This window comes from Dermacentor albipictus, chromosome 5 (genome assembly GCF_038994185.2).
Source record: "Dermacentor albipictus isolate Rhodes 1998 colony chromosome 5, USDA_Dalb.pri_finalv2, whole genome shotgun sequence".
NCBI lineage: Eukaryota > Metazoa > Arthropoda > Arachnida > Ixodida > Ixodidae > Dermacentor > Dermacentor albipictus.
Window position 1 is genome coordinate 171,032,516 of NC_091825.1, and position 20,517 is coordinate 171,053,032.

General features: G+C 47.8%; 1 long non-coding RNA gene across 1 annotated transcript in view; it reads left to right on the top strand.

Annotated features, from left to right (window-relative positions):
- Positions 1-11,527, top strand: part of LOC135916661 (uncharacterized) — a 62,269-nt gene extending 50,742 nt beyond the window's left edge. Inside the window, exon 3 of the long non-coding RNA XR_011514974.1 lies at positions 11,189-11,527. This is a non-coding gene — a long non-coding RNA (uncharacterized lncRNA). The remainder of the gene's footprint in view (positions 1-11,188) is intronic.
- The last annotated feature ends 8,990 nt before the right edge of the window (positions 11,528-20,517 follow it).

Below are 20,517 nucleotides of genomic sequence, written 5' to 3' on the forward strand. Positions count from 1 at the left end.
GCGACAGGCCAAACTATAGCCAAGCACTCCCGCTCGGTGATGGTGTAATTTCTGTCGGCAGGTGACAGCAGGCGGCTGGCTGAAGCTATCACGCACTCAGTACCATTATGGTGTTGGGCGGTAACAGCGCCGATGCCATGACCGCGCTTGCGGCAGTGTGGACTTCGGTCGGTGCAGATGGATCAAAGTGGGCAAGTATAGGAGGGGTGGTCAGAAACCCGATGAGAGCGGCGAACGCGTGAGCCTGCTCCGGGCCCCATGAGAATGGCGTGTTCTTCTTTAGAAGATCTGTCAAAGGCCGAGCAACGTCGGCGAAGTTTTTGACGAAACGGCGAAAGTAAGAACACAGACCGACGAAGCAGCGCATGTCAGAAGCAGGATGTAGCACAGGGAAAGTGCGTACGGCGCAAACTTTTTCCGGATCTGGTTGGACACTGGACGCGTCAACGAGGTGTCCCAACACTGTCATCTGACGGCGCCCGAATTGACACTTCGTGGAGTTCAGTTGAAGGCCGGCTTTTCGGAAGACTGCAAGAATTGCAGCGAGTTGGGTAAGGTGGCTGCCGAACATGAGTGAAAAAACAATAACGTTATCAAGGTAACAAAGACAGGTGGTCCATTTGTAGCCTCGCAAAAGGGAGTCCGTCATACGTTCAAATGTCGCAGGAGCATTGCATAGGCCAAAGGGCATGCCTTTGAACTGATATAAGCCATCCGCCGTGATGAAGGCCGCCTTCTCGCGGTCAATTTCATCAACTGAAATCTGCCAGCCCGATCGGAGATCGATGGACGAGAAGTATTTAGCTCCTTGCAAGCAGTCCAAGGCATCGCCGATGCGTGGTAGTGAGTAGACATCCTTGCGCACGACCTTGTTTAAGTGGCAATAATCGCCGCAAAGACGCCAGGTACCATCTTTCCTTTTTCACAAGGACGACAGGCGAAGTCCCAGGGCTGGCTGATGGCTCGATGACCCCTTTGCGGAGCATTTTTTCCACTTCTGATTGGATGACTCGACGTTCAGCATGCGATACCCGATGGGGATGGCGACGAATAGGATTCGTGTCTCCAGTGTTTATACGGTGGTGAACGACAAATGTTTGGCCTAAAGGCCTGTTGCCGAAATCAAAGATGTCACTGTACGATTCAAGCAGGTGACGTATGTCCGTGGCCTGTGCAGAGGTGAGGTCAGGTGCAATCATTTTCGCGAAGTCATCCGTTAAGGAACCAGAGGTGTGAGCTGCAATTAGCGCTAATAAGCCACTCTCGGCATTCAGAATCTCAATGTCAAATTCTGAACAACTAGAAACGTTGGCCAAGAACATGCCGGCCGGAATCACTTGAGGACACCGGCTGAAATTTAGAAGCAGTAGAACGACGTCGTTGTTAGTAACCGTGACCAACGTAGGCGGAACGTCAATGTTCCGGTTCAAAAGCACGCCGATGATGGGGCAAAGCACATATTCACCGTCAGGAACCTGTGGCTGGGCGGTCAAAGTGAGGTAAGTAACTGCCTCGGGTGACAGACGCATATCGTGAAGCGAGCACAAGTGCGGTGGGGCGATGCTCGGAGCATCGGCGAGTTGAGGCAGTTCCAACTGAAGAACTCCGGTCGCATAGTCGATGAGAGCAGAATGAGTGGATAAAAATCCAATCCAACGATAACGTAGCGAGGGAAGTTGTCGATCACAGCTAAGAGAACAAAAGTAGGGCATCCAGCTATAATTAAACGCGCAGTACACATTCCAAGAACAACCAGCACGCCGCCGTCGGCCACACGAAGCACTCAGGCAGCAGATGGGGGGAGGACCTTCTTTAGTAAACCACTTTTCCTTGATCGCCCTCTAAAAAGAGGGCGCACCGATGCAACCTTTCAATTCTTTTTGAAAAACAATGAAGAAAATTTCCCTAAGTACCATGTAATCCATAGTGAAAGCAACACGAGCGTACGTAAATTCTCCCCCTTCTTGGTGGCGAAATGTCTTCGCAACACGATAGGACCTGCCTACAAAGCTACAAAAATGTCAAATGTAGATCTGCTCCTTGAATTGAAAGATAAAACCCAGTATGAGAAAATGAATGACTTGAAATGCATAAGAGATGTAGCGGTCACTGTGTCCGCACATCGAACCATGAACACGAGCCGTGGAGTAATCTCTGAAGACGACTTCATGGGCCTTAGTAATGAAGAGCTGCTTGAAGGTTTTCAGGACCGAAATGTCATCAAGCTAGAACGAATTCTAATGCGCAGGAATAACGAACAACTTCGAACAAAGCACATTGTACTAACCTTTGGTACCAGTGTGTTGCCTAGTACATTGGATGCAGGCTATATCAAAGTACCGTGTTAGGCCGTACATTCCAAATCCTCGACGCTGCTTTAAGTGCCAGAGGTATGGGCATGGATCCCAGAGATGCCGAGGACGGCAGACTTGCGCAAAATGCAGCTCGAACGATCATTCATCAGACACTTGCGACTCATCTCCACATTGCGTGAACTGTGATGGAAGCCATCCAGCCTACTCTAGTACGTGCCCTAAATGGATGAAAGAAAACGAAATCATTACATTAAAGTTCAAAGATTATATAACATTTCACGAAGCAAGGAAACATCTGTCATACTTAAATCAAACAAGCTTTTCCGAGGTGGCGCGACGGGGGGCAGCGTCACAAATCCCTCGGGAGTCTACCGCGGTCACTGATAGTGGCCCGGTAATCACTCCACCTGCCCCCCTGGTGGCTACAGCAAGTGCTGCTCCATCAACATCGAAAGTAGACGTGCCGACTCCAGTGCCACAGATCCCAAAGCTAATCCGAACTCCACGGCCTGGGACGCGAGTTTCAACGCCTAGTTCACGATCCTCCAGCACCTCAGAGAAGGTTATGGAGGTCGAACAAAAATCCCCGGCGTCATCGACGCCGAAAGATCGGCGCTCTCAGGAGCGCGCTAGGAGAGAGAAAATTCCTGTAACTGCTCAAAGAAAGGGACCGGTAACCTAAACGGTTACCGCCCTTGTATACATATCCATCTTTACCACGTGCTCTTGAACACAGACAACAAAAATCTTCCTCAATATGGCTACACAAATAATTCAGTAGAATGCCAGGGGCCTATTTCGCAATCTAGATGACGTCAAAGATATTCTAGAGGAATATCAGCCACGACTGTTCTGTGTTCAAGAAACACATTTAAAGTCTACACACCAGAACTTCTTAAAACAGTACATCATTTTCCGTAAAGATAGAAATAATGGCAATTCTTCTTCAGGTGGTGTGGCAGTCATAGCCCAAAAGTCAGTAGCATGCCAGCATGTATCACTCCAAAGTTCATTTGAAGCTGTGTCTGTTCGGGCTATATTGTTCAACCAACTTACAACTATTTGCTCTATATATTTATCGCCTGATGAGCGGTTTGACATTGCACAATTTCAAAAGCTGATTGACCAGCTTCCCGAACTCTACATAGTAATCGGAGTCTTCAATGCTCACAGCACATTCTGGGGTGACTCAAGATGAGATGCGAGAGGACGGGCAATCGAAAACTTCCTTCTTTATTCTGGAGCCTATCTGTTTAACAAGACAGAGCCAACTTTTTATAGTCCTACACACAACACGAATTCATGTTTAGACTTAGCCATAGGGTCAGCATCACTTATTCCATACCTGGAATGTAGAGTTATCAGTAATCCATATGGGAGCGATCATTTCCCAACACTCCTAGAAACAACAAAGTGGCGCGATGGACCAGCTTACTCCAAAAAGTGGAAACTTCATAGTGCAGACTGGTCGAAATTCAGAAGCATATGTAAACTGTGCCTGGAAGATGTGGACCACCTACGTGTAGAGGAACTGGCCAGCTACATCACTGAACATATCCTCTGTTCTGCTAAAAACTGCATACCTCAGTCCTGTACAGATAAAGTCAATCCAAAGCCGTGGTGGAACAAAGACTGCGAAACTGCAAAGAAACGCCAGAACAAAGCATGGAGTACATTTTCACTCTACCCAACCACAGAAAATCTTATAGAATTTAAGCGGTGCAAAGCAAATGGACGCCGTATCCGCCGAATATCCAAAAGAGAAAGCTGGACACGCTACATATCCTCAATAAACTCTTGCATGGATGTTAGCAAAGTATACAACAGGGTACTTAAACTAAAAGGACAACGTCCAAATCCTTTTCCTCTCGTCAATGGCTCTGGTGAGTCAATAGAAGACCAAGCAAACACACTTGGCGAGCACTTTGAGAGAGTGTCAAGTTCGGAAAATTATTCCGAAATTTTTTTAAAGCATAAAAGAATAGCTGAAAATATTCCTCTGCGTTCAAAAAAGTAATCAGAAGGGTACAATAGACCATTAACGTTCCATGAACTCAAGCTTGCCCTAGGCTCCTGTGGTAGCTCGGCTCCCCGTTCTGACACAATAACATATGAAATAATCAAGAATCTGCCTTATGAGACCCTAAACTGCATCTTAGGTCTTTACAATAAGATTTTTTCAACTGGTCATATTCCTTCATCTTGCAAAGAAGCAATCTTTCAAGAAGCACCCTTTCTTATAGTTAACAGACCAATTGCACTCACTAGCTGCTTACTTAAAGTATTTGAAAAAAATTATTAACCGTCGCCTTGCGTTCTTTTTCGAATATAACGTATATTCGACCCTCGCCAATCTGGCTTCCGAAGAGCAAGGTCTACAACTGATAATCTTGTTCTCCTTGAGTGATATATACGTGATGCATTTGTACACAGCCAATACTGTCTATCCGTATTCTTTGATATTAAGAAGGCATATGATACTGCCTGGCGTTACGGTATTCTGCAAGACCTGTCATCCTATGGAAATTGTGGTAGTATGCTGAACGTTTTGCAAAATTACCTATCTGAAAGGAAGTTCCGCGTTTGAATTGGCAGTGTACTTTCGCGCACTTTTGTTCAACAAAAACGGCGTACCACCGGGAGGAGTGCTCAGTGGCACACTTTTCCTAATTAAAATGAACTCTCTCCGCTCTGCTATACCATCCATGGTGTCTTATCCTGTGTATGTGGATGACATCCAAGTCAGCTTTAAATCTTGCAATCTGTCCATATGCGAACGCCAGATACAGTTAACAGTTGATCGGCTAGCCAAATGGGCAGACGAAAACTGGTTTAAATTCAGTGCAGAAAAGACTACCTGTGTGCTGTTTTCCCGACGGAGAGTATGTCCTGACCCTTGCATTACGATGAATGGGAGAAGCCTGGTTATTAGAAAGGAACAAACATTTCTGGGTGTAATCTTCGATACCAAGCTAACCTTCATGCGCCATATATAACAGTTGAAGCTGAAATGTCTTAAAACCATGAACCTTTTAAAGATTTTATCTCATCAGTCGCGGGGAACATATAGGTATTGCCTCCTATCGCTTTTTAAAAGCCTTGTGTTGTCACGCATAGATTATGGATGTATTGTTTACCAGTAGGCTTCAAGGACAACACTTAAGCTACTCGATCCTGTCTATCACTTAGGTATCCGCCTAGCACTTGGTGCCTTTCGTACGAGCCCCGTCCAAAGTTTATATGCAGAATCGGATCATTGGCCGCTGGATTATCAACGTAAATATCTGGGAGTCACCTATGCAATAATAACCATGTCACTAAAACAACATCCATGCAAAGTAGGGTGCCTCGATGCACGCCCGCGCTCCGTTTAGGGTGAGGACAACCACGTCGTCTGCTAGCGCGGCCGCCATTTTCTTGCATACGCTGGTCGCGGTGCGCGCGTTGGCTGCGTGACGCGCCGTGAATGTGCTGGCCCCGCTGGCAGTGGGGGCTTGTATGGGCCTTTATCTTTGATAATTATACCTTTTCTAGGGTAGATGAAAACTAGGAGTAAAGATTTGGTGACGCATTCGCTATTTCGAGACGATTAGTGAAGGTATATCGGATATCTTTTTTTTTAACGTTAGATGAGCACGGCGGGCAACTTCTCGCCGTCGTGCACTTGCTGTCGTTGCGCTGACATATGGACAGAGCGGTAGGTAGGCGAAGTACGCGAAGGAAGGGAACTGCTGCATATTCAACTACGGATGCACGGCATGTTTACGTCCACTAGTAATATTCTTCGCCGTGGTGACATAGGATTACCTGGCTGCAAACTGTCATGCGTAGACCATGCAATTAAAACATGAAGGCTTAGGCGCAAGGAAAAACAATGATTTAATACCTTGATCCACAAATACGTGATGTTTAAAATGATAACGAAAACACTTCACTGCAGTTGTAATGCTGCTTATGATTACTACACTTAACTTTTTCTCATGCTTATGTGCATGTATACGAAAAGTTCATACTTAATACAGCGTCTTTAAGTTAAACTAACACCAGCACAAGTTTTGCTTCCGTGACCTCCGGCACGTGTGGCTGGGTACTGACGTAAATGGATACGTAGCCGCAGTCTTGTGTAGGTGGCTATCAGCATTTTAGATATTGCTTCCCTGTGGTCTGCGCATGTGTTCAGGCATGGCCGGTCTACCTTCGCAAGGTATTCCGTAAGCGATTTCAGCGGGGACTTCATAGTGTGTATATTGTTTGTGCACCACGCGATAACGCCCGTGAAGTGCTCCTCGTAGTTCTTTAGAGTGCGGATCACTTCACTGCTCGGATAGATCAAGTTCCGTCCATCCCTTACATACTCCTTGAGAACTGTCAAAGAGGCATATTCATTGCTTGCTGCTCCAAGGAGGGCATCCTTGCATTGGGAACAGGATACGTTCTTTACGATGCTTTTCAGGATGAAGCCACCAAGGTAGTATAAAATACAACATTCCGTTGACGTCAGCTCCTCAATGAACAAAATCTCAGAGTCGTCTATTTCTTCGGACAAATTTTCTGAGCACTGCTTCTTTGCTTGAGAAAGGAGGTCGACGAGGTACTCTCGATCATCAAGCTCATAGTTTGTTGTTCGCGGTGTGTGTAGAAACTGGCTCACGCTCACAAGCCTCAGAGCACATTTTAAGTCATATGCCGTTGGCACTGGCTTCTTTAGGCGTACTACAGAAAAAAGATTTTCGAGGCAGTCTTGAAGTAGCCTGCTCGCTAGGAAAAATTCGTAGCGTTCATTGCCCAGGAAAACTTCTTGGAGGCGAAGGACGACTGTCGTGGAAATGAGGAGCCCAGCTTGGGATGGTTTCCATTGAGATGTGGCGCCCATATTCATCCCTTGAATTGTTTCTGCTGCAAGGCGCAAGGTTTTCAGAGCGGCATAATATTTGTCCATATTCCGGTTGCTTAAAGCTAAAGTGGGATGGCGTGACGACATCAAGGAATACCACTTTGACACCAGATCCATGAACCATGCTGTCGTTTCCCCAGATGGGTCAAGCAGCCCTTCTTTTACCAAAAATCGGATGGCCGGTGCAGCTTCTCTGAAGAATTGGAGAGCTACACTAACCTTCATTTTTGTGAAGTGGCCGCTGCTCACATGAACCTCCGATAGGGCAGGGGCTACTTTAAGTTCCCTTTCTGCGTCGTAGTCCACCACTGCCTGGACGTGCTCCAGTTTCACGTTCGGTGACGGAAGGTTGTTGTCGAGCACGGTGGCAGCGCTCAGTGTGAAAACTTTGGAGCTTAAAAGTTGCCCTCGTAGGTTCTTCAACACGTGTGCTGCATCGGCAGTGAAAAAAAGCTCTTTACCGTCCAAACATGGGTGTGGTATCGAGCACACTGTGGTGGAATTTCTATGGCTCGAAAACCCGAATTCTCGCCACATTGCTCGATTTGCTGATCCCATGTCACATGTCACTGCACGGACTCTTAGGGAAATCTGGCTACAGCGCCGGGTGATGTCGAGAACATAGTCTTTGAGCAGGGCACCTTCCACGTGTCGGCCAGTGAATTCATATCCGATGACTTGCTTCCACCGCTGATTAATTCCGCCCAACATGAACACCAACGCGTGATTGGCGGGCTCCTCTGGCTTTGAAGGAAGTGTTGTACCTCCAAGGAGAATGTCTTCACTTCTATCCAATTCAAACGCTGTAGCTATTTCCATCTCGTCTAGAAACAGCACGCAGTCTTTTTCCACGTTTTCCATAGTCTCTGCCTTGCACTTCATGACGTCAAAAACTTCTTGAAGAATTCCTGGAAGGAACCTCAGTCCCTGGATCCTCCGCGCCAACGTCCTGCTGGACGGAAGAGGATAACCCAACTTCCTCAGTGTCTCATAGCCGGTCGTTCCGCAAGCAAACTTAATTTGCAAACCTTGTTTAACTGTCTCCGCAGACCATGTGTGACCCTGGGTGCTATTTTTAGAAAGAGCGGGAATCTGATCTGAATTCAAGAACCGCGTATTTCTTGCGAAATTATGCGCCTTACTTTCAAGCTTTTGCACTTGCTTTTTGAGGTTTTGGATTGCGTTCTTAGCAATTGTGTGATGTTCTTGAAGAGTGGCGTATTTTCTTTCCATGTCTGCCAACTGCTTTTTCAACTCAGCACAATTCCTTTGCGCCTCACTAGCTGTGGGAGTTTCATCTGTCGAGCTTGGAATTCTGACGTTCAAAGCTTCGTCACCTGGGTTGTTGACTTGGAAGTTGTTCGATGACGCCTCTTGCGATACCGTGTGAGTTGACTCGGGGAGCATTTCCCCTGCCTCTGATCCGGCGTGAGGTACTTCAGCGGGGTTGATTACCTCTTCATTGGTGGATATGGGCACAGGCTGCGTTCTGTCTCTAGGTGGCTTTCGCTTCCTTAGAACAACTGGAAGCAGAAAGGTACACAAACCGATTATCAAACTAAGCACTAAGATGAGGGAAAACGCGGTATCAAGGAATATGGAAAATCAAGACAATGCGGAAACAAGGCATGGCCAGCGTCTCGGCAATCTTTATTGAGTTTTCAGTTTTCCACAAAGAAAACCTAAGGGTAGGAGGGCAAATAGGTATACATAAGTACCTGACTAGGTATCCGCTCCCTGTAATAATTACAATGTCGACTTGGTTAATTACAAATTAATTAGCCAACGCGACTAATTCCCTTTTTCAAGAGGAAATGTGTCAAGTGGGTGCGTTGAGATTAAGGTTGTTGCACGAACCGATCGACAGTACAACTGATTAGGTAGAAATGCTTCTCGATAAGAGCGGCACAAGCAGCATTGATACACACACGCGCACATACGTACATACAAACGTACAATCATACATACATACATAACCTGTTAAAATCAAAATAAGTGACGCATGTCGGGCCAGCGGCTCAAATACTGCTGAAATGTTTCCGAGCGACCACCACTCTTTCGGTAACGAATGTATGCACTTTCAAAGAATGAGGCGGTGAATCAAACGGGAAATACCTACCTCTGAATGGGAAAACCGTTGGTACAGCATTTGGTTTCAGGTTCTTCCATCCATCTGCTCGGTTTTGTTCAAAACAGGATTCTTCAAAGTGAGCCTGCACGAAAAAGTGTTGTTAATATAGGTGCCTTATTCACCCGAGAAATAAGATTAAATGACATTAAAAGAAGGAAAGCGAACGAACTGACACCGGCACACATATGGGCTCACATCTGCACACATGCACAAAATAAGGCGTCATTCACAAATTTTTTCACCTCCATGCGCTACTTCCGTGACTTATGATATAAAGCTGGAATAAATGTCATGAATAGCATAATTTTCGCACACAAGAAAAAGTATAAAAGACCTTTATTTGAAGCAACACGGAGTAAGCGCGAGCATAACGCGTCGCATGCTCTTTTGCGCTCCGGGATTCGCCCTCCACACTGCTATATGCGCCTGTCAAATATGGGTAGCGAGGGCTTTTGGTGAAGCAAGCGTGATGCGTGGCTGAGAAAGATCGTTTACATTTTTATAAGGCTGTGCCTTATTTCGTGATGCCAAGCGAAATAAATAGAGCTGCAAATGTGACTGGGGTTTCATGTCGGCCCCCAGCTCTAAGAGGCTACGTCCGTTTGCAGCGATCAAATATCAGAAGGCCGCAAAAGCATGATGACGGCTCTAACATGAACACATAAAATCGTACGTCTGGTTTTTAGAAACAGTTGCACAGACAAGCTGTACGTAAGCCTAAACATAGATTTGGCGTTGCTGAGAAATTGGGTACTTACACTGCAGATACACGAGTAGTTCGTCGGCTGCCACTTGTCCCGCTTGATTTTCACAGTCCACAGAAGTCGTCTTTTTTGGTCTCTAGGAAATGAAAACATTCTCCAGCCATTCTTAGCGCTGTTAGTGCACTGGGGAACGCAGCAGCCAGGCATTCTGCAAAGAGACTGCGTGAAGAATGCCGCTTTCCGTGTAGGGAGCGAATCGGCGTGCCGGCGGGAACGGATTGCAAGAAAATGGCGGCGGCGCCTCCCGAAAACTGGTTTTGGCGGCGACGACCCCTTCAAAGAGTGGCGCCACCCTCTGCGGAGAGCGGGCGCACATCGAGGCACCCTAATGCAAAGCACTCATGAGTGATCTGTCCAGAAATCAGTTGTATTCAAACAGGCCTTCACACGCCCCGCCGTTCCCGTTAGCAGCAAATTCTGTTGCAGAAAAACTCGGAGTAGATTTCACAGATCTGCAGGAAACTGACTATGCTGAACCCATCCCACCTTGGGAGCAATGTCCTGTCACTTGTGACTTGTCCTTTAGAGAGCTTAAGAAAAAGAGTTGTCCAAGTGCCCTCATCATGCAACATTTCATGGCTCTTGTAGACAAGTACAGATCTACTGCATTTTTCACTGCTGCTTCACAGTCTGCAAATTCGGTATCATGTGCAGCCCATGGCCCAAACTTCTCCAACACTAAAACCTTGCATAAATATAGCAGCATTTTTACAGCGGAAGCGTACGGTATTCTGATCACTATTGAGTATATAGTACAAAACAAGATAGAAAAGTCTATAATATACACAAATTCCTTAAGCGTTGTCACAGCCCTGTCCTGTGACAAAGCAGGCCGAAACCCTGTTTTAAGCAGCTCCTTAAACAGATCCAGGTAGCGCATAAACAAAACCTTGCTCTTGTTGTATGCTGGGCGCCAGGCCACTCTGGAATCGCAGGCAATCAAATGGCGGACAAAAATGCTGGAGAAGTGGCTCATCGGGATACAATTGATGTAAGCTGGGTACCTGGTGTAGATATGAAACCTGCGGTGCGGCACGGCAACACTGCCGTGGCAATGTCACCGACTTTCCCGCTCCTTGTGCAGGCTCCGGCTGGGTGCTTTTGGATCAGCGCTGCTGCAACTTTCACGGTGGATGGACGCTGCCGGCTTGCATCGCCTTTGACCTTGCTGGATTGCATCTTAGGCGCACCCTTTGGTGATCCCGTCACATCGCGGCTGCCACACGTGGACTATGGCTACAGCGCATCATCGACACGCACCGTGACGTCACCTGACTATCTCGGACCTGCTGCCTTTCTGGCTTTAAAAGGGACGCCCGTTTCAGCAAACGCCAGTGGACACGGCAACACTGCCGCGGCAATGACACCGACTTTCCCGCTCCTTGTGCAGGTTGATGATCGAAAATATGGCTTTCGCAGTGATTTTCTATGCTTAGTCGTGTTGCCGTTGTTGTGCCATTACAACAAGCCCGGATCCCGAATCTGCAAGATGCAGAATCTATCCTGCGAGCGCCATAATTCTCCCTTCACAAGTCAAGATGCTGCGCCTTCGTGCGGGAGAAGCCTCGGCGGAGCAGCGTGTTTTGACGTGTCCGCGTGTGCCCGACGGCCCGGCGCCGCACCTCCCTTGCCGGGAGGTCACCGCGCGCGCGAACTTTGAACCGAGTGGCCAGCGCGGTCGCTGGTTGGACCCCTCGGACGACCGTCGTGTGCTGACTTTGTATTGGGCCGTTTGAGTGACAATGGGCCTCGGGGATTATAAAAGCAGCGACACGCCGCTCGAAAACAGGATCCGCCGACCCCACCTGGAGAGAGGGTCGTTCCCGACTGGGGTGAGATGTGTCACGCGTTTTCGCCGGACGCCGTCGTGCGAGAACAGTCGCGTTTGTGTGAGCTCTCGGCCCCAGTGCCGATCCGTTCATGTCCTGTATGATAACCTGTATATAATGTATAAAGTCCCTTTTGTTATTCTCATCGACGCCAGGCTCGGAGTCTTCGCTACCAACGCTCTGTCACGAAACGGGTGACGAGCGCTACGGGACCACAAAGCCGTAATCGTGGTGCAGCGGTGCAAGTTCGTAATACTGGTGGCACCGGTTGGATGTCGTAACACTGGTGGCACCGGTTAGGAAGTTCGTAACACCGTGTCCACATACTCTCTTATGTTGTATGTCTGAGTGTTTTCCCATTGCTCGTTTGGTAATGGCCCGCTCGGGAGATGTTGAAGAAAATCTCGGTCCTATCACTGAAGAAATGTTTAACGAGATGATTAAGACACAGAGGACAGACTTGCAAAAAGTAACTGATATTGAAAAAAATCAAGCGTCTTTTGGTGCTTGAGTAGAGGGCAGGCTTTCGAAAATAGAGGAAAGATTAGACATCTTGGGAGAAGCCCCAAACCAGGCTTGCTAACCTTGAGAAGTTTGCCAATGAAACTAAAGCTGCAATGACAACTCTTGGTAAAACAAGTGGCTACTTGGACCTTAAATCAAATCCTGACAGTAATGCTCTCGTCAAACGAATTGACGACCTTGAAAATCGTTCGCGGAGAAATAATCTCATTATCAGAGGGATAAGGGAAGATGTGAATGAAACCGAAGAGGCATTACGTAAAAAGTTCAATGTTGATGTTTTTCATGCAGTCCTAAAGCTAAAAATTGATTCAGTCGAACGGATTCATCGCTTAGGAAAGCGACAGGATGGTAAAGATCGGGCAATCATTTTGAGACTCTCAGATTTCCGTGATAAAACCAAAAGCCTGCGAAACTGCTTTATGCTCCGGGGCAAGGACATCAGCATTAACGAAGACTTTTCTAAACGAATTGTCGAGATCCGCACATGGCTATGGAACTCTAGTTCTGAGGAGAGGAAAAGGGGGATCAAGGTGAAACTTATGCTTGACAAGATGAAAATACATGATGTGGTGTATGGTTGGAATGAGGCTACAAATTTGAGGTACATATGTAAGGCACCTTCCGAAAGAGACGACAAGCACGGTAACAACGATTGACGACGTCGCAGTGCTTCTGAACAATTCAAGGTAATAAACATAAATGTAAGAAGCATTTTAAATAAAATAACGGACATTCAGGCTCTAGTACTGGAACATGAACCCGATATTCTGGCAATTACGGAAACATGGCTTAAAAAAGACATACTAGATGCCGAGGTCACGCCTCCAGGATACAAAATCGTGAGAAGAGACCGCGAAACGAGAGGAGGAGGAATTGCCTTGCTAATTAAAGAATCTATATTGTTCAGTGTTCTCCCGCATGTCACTGATGTCAAAGCTCTTTGGATTAAAACTAAACTTAATAATCGTACCGCATTCATTGGTGCTATATACAGACCACCAAACTCTCCAGTGAATGTGCTCATTAAACTGAGAAGCTTTATAGACGCACACCTAAATCATGAAGACAATATTATTTTATTAGGAGACTTCAACCTTCCTGGAATTAATTGGTCGACCCTTTGTGCAGAGGTAAATGACGTCCCTAATTGTGAACAACTACTTGTGATCGCTTTCTGTTATGATTTGACTCAGGTTATCTCAGCTTGTAGGCGCGTGGGTCCAACTGCTTCCTCAATCCTTGATTTAATATTCTTATCTGGTTGGTTGCTCCCATTTGTTAACATGTGGGAAATTGTTGAAGGTCTCTCTGATGTTTTTTGTTAAAAACACGCGGCAGCTCCGCGCTGCCCATGTCTTGTGGTCATAGGGGGCAGGGTGTTTTTTCAAGCTGGCAGCTTTTCTTCCCTGTCTCCCCCAATCTATTGGAAATAAAGATATATATTCAAAAATCATAAAATGGTTATTATGTCACTACATGTGTGTGCTAATATCATGTGCGAGAACGAGAAACTCCTGATCCCAAACTTCAAAGCCGCCAATGACCTGGCAATACTGGAACATCTGGAGCAGTCATATTATTATTTTTTGGAGTTGTGCAGATCATCTGGTAGTACTGAAGAACTATGGAAATTTTTCCATGATATGACTACATTTTGCATACAACATTTCATTCCTGAATGTTCTAAGCGTGTAGGAAAAAGAAACCCCTGGGTAACTCGGGAAATAATACACAGAAAAAGAAAACTTAAACGTATGCGAAAGGCTTGCACCCTCCGTCCTAGTATCGAACAGAAACATCACATTCATCTTTTAGGTAAAAAGCTCCGGCATAACCTGAAGGCGTCTAAAGATAACTTTTATAACTGAACACTGAAACGATTTCTCAAAGAAGCCCCAGATAAGTTTTGGAGGTACTTGAATCCAACGGCTAAGTCGTGTAGCATGCACACAGACAAGAGTAGCCAGGATCAAGCGGAGGCATTTAACTCCTTCTTTTCCTCAGTTTTTACCATCGATGACGGTATTTTGCCTACCATCAATGATTATGCAGACAGACTTCCTATTCAGAATATCAAGATTACAGAAGAGGGCGTTTTGAATCTCTTACTTCACGTTAATATAAAAAAAGTCCCGGTCCTGACGAAATCCCCAATGAATTCCTTTATAGATATGCCGAATGGACATCCAAGTTTTTAACACTAATTTTTAATCATCCATTTCTAGTGGCTCGTTTCCCACTGCCTGGAAGCGCGCAAAAATTATGCCCATACATAAAGGTGGGCCAACCTCTGGCACTAGCAACTACCGACCGATATCGCTCCCGAGCACCTGCTCTAACATGCTAGAACACATTGTGTCAAAGCATCTGCTCACCTATTTAGATGAACATAAATTAATTTTTCCAGGTCAACATGGCTTTCGCAAAGGTTTGTCCACCGTCGCTCAGCTTATTGACCTTGTGCATGACCTTTCTAGCACAATTAATGCCCGCGGCCAAACTGATATAATATTCCTAGACTTTGCAAAGGCCTTTGACAAGGTGTCCCACAAAAAGCTTTTACTTAAAATTAGTGTTACTTTCAAGAATTCTTGCATTACGCGGTGGTTCACTTCCTACCTTGAACATAGAGAACAATATGTTCAATTGGGACATCAGCAATCTAGTTTATCTCCCGTGGTATCTGGGGTACCCCAGGGTAGTGTCTTAGGACCCCTCTTATTCTTAGTTTTTGTAAATGATCTGCCAAATGACATCACTACCCAAATAAGAATGTTTGCCGACGACTGCATATTGTACAAGAGAATGGAGTCACCAGGTGATCAGGCTGACCTTAATCTTAACTTACAGAAAATTAAGAACTGGTGTGATCGGTGGCAAATGCAGCTTAACCCAACTAAATCAGTTTTTATGTCTATCTCTAGAAAAAAGAATATCTTAAATTTCCCATACAGTATCAACGGTTATGAGCTTGCTCGAGTTAAACAACATAAATACCTAGGTCTTATATTTACACCCGACTTGCGTTGGAATCTTCATGTAAATGAGCTTTGTGCAAAAGCTAACAAAGTATTGTGGGGACTGAGACGTAACCTGCACTGTGCCTCCCTGAAATTAAAATTATAGGTTACAAAACTTTGCTAAGGCCTATAATTGAGTACGCAAAAATAGTATGGGATCCATACACCCAAAGTAACTGTCTAAAACTAGATAAGTTCCAGCGCCCTACTTCTAGGTTTATATTTAAAAATTGGAGGACGCTTAAGCTTCGCCTTCAAGAGTGGGACGCGACAGCGTTCCCGTCGACCCGCCAAGGGGTATAAGACAATGCGCTACGGCACAGCAATCACTTACGATGCGCCCCGCATCGGACTTAGCGCCCACCTATCACGCGGTGAGCGTCGAGCAACGCAGCGTTGGGCGCGGCAACGAAACGTGCGCCTGAGCGAACGAAACGAACCAAAGAACTCGGTGTCTCGGAGGGGAAACGATCTACGCCAGCCAAACGTCGTGATCGGCACGGGCAGAGAGATAGATAGTAATCTAAACCGGAAGCACGGCGAAGCGTCGTCAGGGGAGAGGGAGTCCCGCGACGCGCCTGGCAGCGGTCCCAATGCGCGCGCGGCGCGCCTCCTGTCGGGGCAGCGCCGTACATTGAGAGGAGGGGGTCTTCTGTGTTTGCCGCAAGATGGCTCTGCGTGTGCGGAAAGCGCAGAAGAAATGCAGCGGAAACGCACTTCGCAACTCGTGTAATTGTGACTTCTGTACGTTACATGTTCATAATTACCGATATACACCGCAGTATAACTTTCCACGGCTCGTTTCGAAGGCAACACCGCATTCACTAGAGGCGCGTTTGCACCGCTTGGAAGCATCGAACTCGTGGCTGAGTGGTAGCGTCTCCGTCTCACACTCCGGAGACCTGGGTTCGATTCCCACCGGGCCAATCTTGGAAGTTGCTTTTTATTTATGAAGCGCCTGCCATGATTTATCGCTCACGGTCAACGCCGCCGACGCCGACACCCGACGCCGACGACACCGGCTTTTCTGCGACACGAGCTCCTTAACGCTATCGCGTTAATAAATACCGCCGTTTTCACTCTCCGACTGAATCATGCAAACTTGCAAAGCTTCCACCTCTGCAAAAACGCACGAATTATGAAAGGCTTAAATTTCTGTTCTTAGTAATTCATAACCATGTCAAAATAAGATACGACAAGTACTTCCAAATCAAGACACAGGAAACATCACGGCACAGACACAGTATGTATATACCTCCTCCCACAGTGCACAATGACTGCTTCAGGTATAGTTTTTTTCCCAGGGCAATTCAGCAGTGGAACTCTTTGCCTGACTCAATTGTCCAAATAAAATCAGTTAATGCATTCTTGGAAGCAATACATTGTCTCACGTACCCTGTTACGTTTCGCCTACGACGCGCGGTAAAGCCAGCGCGGATGCAACGTACGCCGGAGCTTCGTTCCAAGCGGCGGACATTTTGGCCCGTTCGGAGCGGCCGCGAGCGCGCCCCGCCGAGCGCGTCCCGGCATGTTCAGTGCCACGTGTCTTTGTGTGTGCGTGTGTGTGTGTGTGCCCACGCTTGTCAAAGCGCGGCAGCCGGGGAGAGGAGCTCCCCCAGTGTGAAGCGAGGAGGTCTGTCCGGCGCCGGCCCGGCTGATGCGTCACCTCCTTGTCCCAACGTGTCTATCAGTCCGTCCGTCGCCGCTGTCACGTGGTGTCGTCCCATGACCTTCCCTCTTGCTCTCAACTCCGAGAGTATAAGAGCAGCTGCCCCCCGGACGCCAAAAAAAAGGCTCCGATTTCTGCTGTTGAGTAACGTGCTCTCCCGTCTCTCTACTTCGGTCGACCGGACCGCCCGCTCTTTGCGATGCTAGAATAAACAAGTTGTTCTGTTAGCAGTCGCCTCATGCTTTGCTGGGACCTTCGGATGCTTCCAGTGTGCCCCAGGCCGCCAGGCCTACGCTACCCTTGGGGCTTGCGACCCAGTTGCAATAACGGGCGTCAGCACTGAGGTTCCAACAGCCGGTGCCATCGGTGCGGTTCAAACATCTGGTTGCCAGCGGTGAGATCGCGACAACGGAGGCCAGCAGCGAAGAAATGCGGTTGACTGTATGCTGAGCAGCACAACGACCATCCGGGAGCAGTGCAACGAGCCCTGTGTGATGACTGGTTGCCTGCAGCGGAACGACTGCGCTGAAATCTTGGCTGCGAGGTTTGGTGAGTGCGGGACTTTCTTCTTCTGAGTTTTGCCAGGCTTTTGTTAGTGTCAGAAACAGAGCTGGTAATTGTGGTTGTCGTTGCTGCCGGGTTAGTTGCGGCAAGACAATAGTAGGCAGTAGAGAAAGCAGCATTCAGAGCAGCCATGGATTTGAAGTCGTTGCGCAAACCGAAATTGTTGGAGCTTGCAAGAGAGTTGGGTCTGGATGTCTCAGACAAACTCAGAAAACCAGAACTGCTAAGGGTTATTCTTGAGTTAGGAGCTGAGGATGACGAGCTGTCGGAATGCCTTGAGACCATTGAGGAGAGGGAGACTGCAAAAAGACAGGAGCGCGAACTTAAAGAGCAAAAAGATGAGCTTGAACGTAAAGAACAGAGAGAGAGAGATGAGCTTGAACGTAAAGAACAGAGAGAGAGAGATGAGCTTGAACGAAAAGAACGAAACGAGAAAGAAAAAGAAGAGCGTGACCGTCAACACGCTTTGGAAATGAAGCGTCTCGAGGTGGAGATGGAACGCGCTCGTAATGGAAGTCAGGCACACGGTGCAGGAGAACGAGTATTGTTTAAAATGACTGACCTGATGCGGCCGTTTAAGCTTGGAGAGGACATTGGTTTGTTCCTGGTTAACTTTGAGCGAACGTGCGAGAAGCAGGGGTTCTCTCGGGAAACGTGGCCACAGCGCTTGCTCAATTTGTTACCCGGCGAGGCGGCCGACGTAGTCGCTCGCTTGGAGAGAGAGGAGGCAGAGGATTTCGACAAAGTGAAATCGAGTCTGCTAAAAAAGTACAGGCTGTCCGCGGAGGCGTTCCGTCGGAAGTTTCGAGAAAATGAGAAAGGCAAAAGTGAGTCGTATACAGAGTTTGCCTACAGGCTTATGTCAAACATGCAGGAGTGGCTCAAAGAAGAGAAAGCGTTTGGTGACCACGAGAAAGTTCTGCAGTGTTTCGGGCTAGAACAGTTTTATAGTCGGTTACCTGAGAACGTGCGCTACTGGGTCTTGGATAGGCCAGACGTTAGTACAGTGGCTAGAGCCGCTGAGCTAGCCGAAGAGTTTGTGACGCGTCGGGCTCGCGGAGCTAAGGACGGTCAAAAGGGTGAATTTGGCTCCAAGTTTGAGAGGCCGAAGTTCACGCCCATGAGAGCAAAGGGGGACACACGTAGTGCGGACGCGAGTGAAAGCAGTCCGACTGAACGTAAGGAGACGGCGGCAGCCGAAGCCGAACGCAGAAAGCGGTTCGAGGCGAGGCAAGCGCGCGTGTGTTATACGTGCCAGAAGCCGGGTCACTTTTCGGCGCAGTGTCCGGAAACAAAAACAAAAGTAGTGTTTTTGTCATTATGCAGCACTGACGAGAACATGAAGCTTCTCGAGCCTTACATGCGAGACCTCCTCGTGAACGGGAAGGAGTGCCGAGTGCTTCGCGATTCCGCAGCTACGATGGATGTAGTTCACCCCTCTTACGTAGAACCCGATATGTTCACGGGCGAGTGCGCATGGATTAAGCAAGCCGTGGAAGCTCATAGCGTGTGTCTGCCCGTAGCAAAAGTGCTTATTGAAGGTCCTTTCGGAGCACTTGAGACGGAGGCCGCAGTGTCATCTATGCTGCCCCCTCAGCACCCGTACCTATTTTCGAACAGGTCCGATCACCTCTTGCGCGAGAAGGGGCTTTTGTTTGGTGAGGCTAGCCTTCAGGCCTTAACCAGATCAAAGGTTCGGGAGCTCGCTGCAAAGGCGGTAGTTGCGGGGCCGACGTTGTCGAACGATGAGAAAGGGTCAGAGGCGCAGCAAGCTGATATTCAGAGCACGCCCGAACTGAATAAAATTGAGCCTGTAGCGTTGAAGGCACCAGGTACTGGAGAGGAAATGCCAGATGCGGGAAAGCTAGAAGAGCTATCTGCAGATTTGCTCATCGCGCCTACGTCAGACGGACTGAATAGGTTGCTAAAAGTCAGCCGGTCGGCATTGATAGCCGAGCAAAAGAAGGATGGCAGCCTAGAAAACATACGCTGCATTGTCAAAGAAGGTATCGCCAAGAAAAATGCTCGCTTTGTGGAAAGAGGTGGGGTCCTGTACCGGAAGTATATAGACCGCAGAGGAGTGGAGTTCGATCAGCTGATCGTGCCTCAATGCTATCGTCAGGATCTGTTGCGCTTGTCGCATGGGGGTTCGTGGTCCGGACACCTAGGAGTTAAGAAAACTAAGGACCGTCTCTTGCAAGAGTACTATTGGCCAGGGTGTTTTCGGGACGCAGACCACTTTGTGAAGACATGCGACACCTGTCAGCGGGTGGGCAAACCAGGGGACAAATCGAGGGCGCCGTTGAAGTTTGTACCTATCATTACGGAGCCTTTTAGACGGCTCGTTATTGATACAGTGGGACCTCTGCCGGTAACAGCCACGGGGTACGGACACATTTTGATTGTGATCTGCCCAGCGACAAAGTTCCCTGAAGCAGTGCCGCTTAAAGAAAGCTCAGTTGAGATAGTCAATGCACTACTGTCCATATTTGCGCGAGTTGGTTTTCCTGCGGAAATCCAATCAGATCAGGGCACAGTGTTTACTAGCGCTTTGACGACAGCCTTTCTCGAAAGGTGTGGGGTAAAGCTGCTACACAGCTCAGTGCACCACCCCCAGTCGAATTCCGTTGAGAAGCTCCACTCCGTCATGAAGCGCGTGTTGAGAGCATTGTGGTTTGAACGACAAACTGACTGGGAGCTGTTTCTGCCTGGGGTGAGGTTTGCATTGAGGACCGCGCCGCATGCGGCTACAGGGTTTTCGCCAGGTGAGCTAGTGTACGGTCGCTCGCTGCGATCTCCGCTTCGC